Raw genomic sequence first — 6,764 nt, forward strand, 5'->3', positions numbered from 1 at the left:
GTGGCACAAATAATTCTCGAGGACATAAAAGACTTGTGGTCATGGCTTGCTCATCTCTGCCATACATTTAAACCTTTTACACTTAAAAAGCAAGTAATGTCAAAATTTGTAAATTTTGTGTACCATATTTTCTGGACCATAAAGTGCACTTTTTCTTCCCTGGAAAATGCTGCCCAAAATTTTCCTGGTTTGAAAATTTCCTTATGGTTTGAAGTTATACTAGGTACACTGTTTATATCTCTAGCCATGATAGAGAAAATATGGTATAAATGTTTAGGTGGCCTTAAATAAAAGATAGTTCTTTAGTGTGACTCATTAAGATCACATGGAGATAAGAAAAAAGAAAGTTGTGAATTAAACAGGAGTTAGCTATAATTCCAGGAGGCCTTAGCCATTGGGACATCAGTTAACAACTCCTTTAAAGTATTCATATGTGTGGAGTAGACCAAATTATAACCAAATCATGATTAGGATACTAAATACATCAATAGGATACTAAATTGTTTAAAGAAAAATGAAGCAACCAACAGTTTCGCAGATATACTGGAGATGAATTTTTTTGGCATTCTATGAAGAATAAAAGCTTCGTGGTTTTTTTTTTTTTTTTTTTTTTTCTGTAAGCATTTTTGAATTTGTTTCAAAATACGTGCAATACAATATTCTTTTTTTTTCTAAAACTTTTCTTTGAAAACTAGTGCAATCTGTCATTCAGAAAATATGGTACTTAGCTGCATCATATTCATTCTTATTATGATAAGTTAAATGTAGACTTAATTGAGAGCTACAATACATTTTTTAAGGATTGAATCAGTTGTGTCAAATTGAATGTACTTGGTCACTGATCAGGATGCTGCAGCAATGTAGCATTTTGATTAGCTCATTTTTAGTGTTTATTGCTTTGAAAATCTGAAATGAGAGGCTTTTAGAAATAAGGGATTTGTCAAAAAATGCCTATTGAAATTCTTTGGGAGAAGCTCTCAAAGTTTTTTTTAGGATCTATACCAAATTCTGTTTCAGATCATTAACTTGATGGTTGATCAAACATGGCCCTAGGGTTTTTGGTACTCCTAGGCAGAAATGTATTTGGCACCCTTGAGATACTTTTATTATAATAAAAATTTTGTATTTCGGTGCCCCTATGCCCTGCTTGCCGTAGTCTGCCATCCCTGTGGTAGATGCATTATAACCTCAGCATTGTTTATGCCATTAAAGCCATAATCAATAACAACAGGCATTAATAGATGAAAAAGGTATTCCTAATACCTTTTAATGTTAAGTGTTAATAATTCTGGTTTATTACTGTAAAGTTGCTCTCAAATTGCCATACCCATCAGGGATGATGCAAACACAGGATAAATGCAGGAGTAATTACTTTCAATTAAGAAATCAGATATTTAATATTGGTTTACTTGATCAACAACACAGTGTTAGCCTTATTTAAATGCTTTTATGTTTTAAAGTACTTTTTCAGTGATAGAGTAAACCAGCATAGTTTTTGAAATGTTAGATTTGTTAATTTAATCTATAGGATTAATGCTAGTTATTTTTGGCATTAATACTATGTTTGTACATCTTATCCAGTGGACATGCCTAAATTATTATGTAACTCACTAGCAGTAAACCAGTACTACTAACAAGAGTTGAAAGTGGCTTTATTTCGTCTTTCAATTGGTTTCACCATGTAATAGCCTTTAAAGAATGTATAAGACTGAACAATAGCCATGCCATGATATTGAGCATTTTATTTTTCAAAAAATATCATCTACATAAAAATAAAACTTGTTTTCTGAGGACTCTACAAATAATTCCTGAGAGTGGACAAAGGCATGTGGCCATGGCTTGCTCATCATGACATACATTTTAAATTTTGCAAGTAATATCAGAATTTGTGAATTTTAACTTAGAATAAGTACCCTATTTTCTGAAGCTTAAAATGCACTTTTTATTTCTTGGTTGCCTGAAATTTCCCTGCACTTTGTAGTCTAATGATGAACTCTATGTACACAGTTTTGTTTTTATCTCTAGATATGGCTAGAAGAAAGTATGGTCAAGTCATCCAGGTGGCATAAAATCTGGTAAACACCACTATATTGAGACAAGAATATAGTTCAACTCAGATATGCAGATTTTGGTTGTAATAAGTTAATTGCTGAAGTTAGCAGATAAGGAAAAATCTGTTAGAAATAATGTATTTTAGCAAATTTGGATAATCCTTTGCCATTTTTAAATGGCAAGTGACCATATGAAAAAAATATGGTTGGGAGAACTGAGATTGAAAGTAACCCTGTGGAACCGGTTGTAAATATTCTATTCTTTAACAGAATTAAGATACAGGTGGTCTAACTTATATTAATTGGGTTTTGTATGATTTGAGAAGAGGGTTGAAGTGAAATTGTACTAAATCTGTCCTGAAGGAAGCAACAAAAGATGTTAAAAAAATATGTTTTAGCTATCATAATGAGATTATCCTTGGATTCAAGTGATGTCCTTATAGTTGGGAGACATGAAAATGTCTCTTCTATTCATAAAGGGTGAAAAGATTAACTAAAGACCTTTTTTTTTTTTTTTTTGTGCCAGGTAGATTGTGATTATGAAATCTTAGTTAATGATACAATGCAAGATCACCTGGAAGGTATGGAATTTATAAGGGAATTACAGCATGGCTTTGTTAAGGGCAGATCCTGTCTGCTTAATCTAATTGGCTATTATGAGGTTGTCATAGAGGGAATAACTTGAACTTTTACTTACATTTCATTAAAATTTTTGATACAGTCCCACACAGAAAATTGTATAAATTGCAGCAATGTGGCATTAAGGTCAAGTTATTATGATGGATAAACAGATGGTTAAGTGGTATGAGATAGTCATAAATGGCCATTACTCTTTGTGCATTAATGTTATGAGTGGGTTCATGTATTTGCCCTTCACTGTTTCTAATATTAATTAATGATATTGTTGTAGTTTTTCAAGTTTACAGTCTGTTTGTTTAATGATAAGTGGGCAGGATAATTAATGATAGTAATCAGGGTGTGTTATTTTAACAAGATCAGATTGTTTGGATGGGCTGAGAATTTGCAACTGATGTTTAATCCTGGAAAAGGCAAAATTTTGCATATTCCTGAAAGGAATATGCAAAAATTTTTCAGGAAAAATATTCCTGAAAGGAACCTACCACTAGTACTACGACACATGATAATAGATAATGAAATGGACTTGGGAGTAACAATATGATCTGATATGAAATTTTCTGGATATGGTAAAGTTAGGGTTTTCTCGGTAATATATAGGAACTCACAGTGGTCTCAAGACAATTTTTAAATTCTATACAGTGAGACAAACTGATGTTACCATCAGGAAATTCTAAATAGGAAACATTCAAGGAATCAATCGCAGAAGATGCTAGGCTTCTCATACCAACTAAGAAATACTCTTCAAGGTATAGATGGCTGTTGGATGAACTGATAAAACTTGTGGCAGTGAATAAAAGTGCATGGGATGCATATAAATTATCACATGACACAGAAGTTCATGAACTAGTCTGTAATCAAATCACAAAGGACATTAGGCAAGTGAAGGGAGATTACGAGAAATCTTTGGCACAGAATGCAAAGAAAACCAGCAAAGACTTCTTTACTTATGTAAACACTAGAAGGAAAGGGATGAATTAGAATGGTCCACACTATCAATGGTTTGACTGTTGATGATCCCTGCTCAGATTGTGACAATCTGAATGAGTACTTTGCATCTACATTCTCACATGAGGAATTCTTTAGGGAAGATGTTGCCAGAAAGTTATCAAACTCTAACAGGGAGGTAAATCATTTTGTAATAACTGAGAGGAAAGTGGAAGAAATATTTTTGAAGTTAAACATAAGAAAGGCACCTGGGGTAGATGGTATCTATCCAGTTATACTAAGGAAGGCAGCAAAGGAGGTAAGCAAACCCTTAGCCATAATTATGAGAGCATCCTTGGATTTAGGGGAGGCCCCTGCGTGCTGGAGATGTGTGAATGTTTTCCTAATTCGCAAAGGGTGACACGAGTAATTATAGGCCTGTTAGTTTAACTTCTGTTCCGGGGAAAATAATGGAATTACTGGTAAAAGAAGTAATGCAAGATCATCTAGACAAGGCTGCAATTATACTTCAGACACAGCATGAGTTTGTTAAGGGGAAATTTGGTTTGACCCCTTCCCATTTGATTGGATACTATGATGTGGTCACAAAGGAACTGGATGCAAATAATAATTTTGATATATATACTTGGATATCAGGAAAGCTTTTTTCATACCATTGCACAAAAAAAGACTGCTGTACAAATTGAAGCAGTGTGGCATTAAGGGCAAGTTGCAGTTATGGATAAAGGAATGTTGATTGAGAGAAGACAGAGTGGTAATCAGTGGACATTGCTGTTCATAGGTTAATGTTATTAGTGGAGTTCCCCAGGGTTTGGTGTTGAGTCCATTGTTGTTTTTGATATTGATGAAGGCATATCAGGCTTAATGTTCAAGTTTGCAAGTGATACAAAGGTAGGCAGGGTGGTGGTTAATGACAGTATGCTACTGCAACAGATTCTAGAAAAGTTAGGAAGATGGGCTGGGGAATGGCAATTGAAGTTTAATATTGATAAATGCAAAGTACTGTATATGGGTAGCAATAACCCCAGAGTGACATGCCAGCTGTGTGGTACTACACTCATTTTAGTGGAAAATGAAAAAGACCTGGGGGTAATTGTGCAGTCAGATATGAAGTTCTCTGAGCAATGCAGACAGGCTGCTAGGACAGTCCATAAGATTATGTCAATTATATATGTACAGGAATCATGCTAGCAGGGATAAGGAGGTGATTATCCCATTGTATATGGTAGTGGTCAGGCTACATCTTGAGTAGTGTATACCGGTCTGGCAGCTGCATTTTAGGAAGTGTTTAGAGCTGCTGGAACAAGTACAGAGAAGAGCAACAAAATTCATGAGTGAACAAAGGGGCGATCTTACCAAGAAATGTTCTGCAGATGCAGCATCTGGAAACTAGGCACCTGTGGGTTATCTGATTGAGGTGTTTAAGGCTTTGAATGGATTAAGCAACTTCGGTGCCAGTGGGATTCTTTCTCTTTCTCAGACCACACACATGAGGAGGCACTAATTCAAATTAGCATTAGTGTTAGTAGAGGCATATAATGCAAGAAAGCAAGCTTATATAGCATCCGCCAAAAAAAAAAATAAAATAAATAAAATAAAACCCCTTCCCATTTCACCCATCCGTTCACTTCAAATGTTTGGCTAGAACTATATTGCCTTGAAGTTATTTAAGTTGCTGACCTCCACTACAACAGATGGAAGTTTGTTCCAATTATCAACCACCTGCTGGCTAAAGGCGAATTTCTGCACATCTCTTCTACAATTGTCTTTCCTCAATTTGAATTTATGCCCCCTCAGGTGAGTAATCTGAGCAAGAGGAAGAATCCCATTAGCATTGAGCTTGCTCAATCCATTCAAGGCCTTATACACCTCAATCACCTCGCAGGTATGTAGAAAGGACTGTTCCAGAATAGATGTGCAAAAATGGATGGCTTAAATAAATTCACTGAAGAACTAAACAAACTATTGGAGAGAATGAATAGGTGAAATGGGAGGTGCCATTTCTTTCTTTCTTTCTTTCTTTTTTTTTTTTTTTTTTTTTTGGCTGATTCTGTATAAGCTTGCTTTCTTGCATCATTTGCCGCTTCTAATGCTAACTCGTCATCAGTAGAGATGATGATTATTTCAGTATATAACTTGAATGTTGCATATAATGTTGGAGGCCCACATTTGGAAAGATGCAGACATTGGAAAGGATACAGAGAAGAGTGATGAGATTAAGGGCAGAAAGGGTATTCTTTTTAAGAGAGACTCTGTTTGGTAACCAGGTTTTTGCCATGTGATCTGATCAGGTATTTAATACCATGAAAGTAAACTAAAGGCTGTATGCATTTTTACACTTAGTCATATGTGTGTGCAAAGAGGCATACATTTAAACTGGGAGGGTAGAGTTAAATGTGGGTTTGTTAAAGCCACATTCATCTATTTGATTTTTTTTTTATTATTATCACTTAAACTATCTAAATTACTCTAGCTTAGCTGTATTGGGATAATGCCCTTGCATTGGATGGCAAGAAGTGATTTTATATATATAATTGTAGGCTGGTTATGTACAAATTTTCCATTAGTCAAAGAGAAATTAATTCCAACTTATCCTTGTGGAGTCTGGAAATTTATCTAATTCTAAGGAGTGATTGGGTAAGCACTTGAAAAGAGGGAAGGCAACATTGATATACAGTATTTATTTATTTTTTTTTTGTTGGTGCTATCTAAATTTGCTTGCATCACTTTGCCAATACTAATACCAAACAATATTTACCTAAGTGATATATTTAAGCACCCTAAATAGTAAAAAATTTTAATTTAACACTTTTTTTCCAAGATAATATTCATTGATGATGTTGATGCATGCTTGATGGGAGGAATGAGGTTGATTGTTATTGGGAAAAGAAATCTTCTGGACTCTTTCTCACTAGTAACAATCTCGGGGTCATCTGGATCATCATTTGAAAGTTGAATTATGTATGGGTGTGACTTAATGCTTTTGGTATTTTTTGATAGTCATTGCAGGTGGTTGATGTCCTTCAATGTATTAAGTGTTGACAGAATGGCTCTGTTTTAAAGGCCTCTTATTCAGCAATTTATTTAGGGATTTAACACATCATGATATTTTTAAAGCTCAGGCATTTG

Source organism: Mastigoproctus giganteus, chromosome 14 (assembly GCF_048544385.1).
Source record: "Mastigoproctus giganteus isolate SK-2022 chromosome 14, ASM4854438v1, whole genome shotgun sequence".
NCBI classification, from domain to species: domain Eukaryota; kingdom Metazoa; phylum Arthropoda; class Arachnida; order Uropygi; family Thelyphonidae; genus Mastigoproctus; species Mastigoproctus giganteus.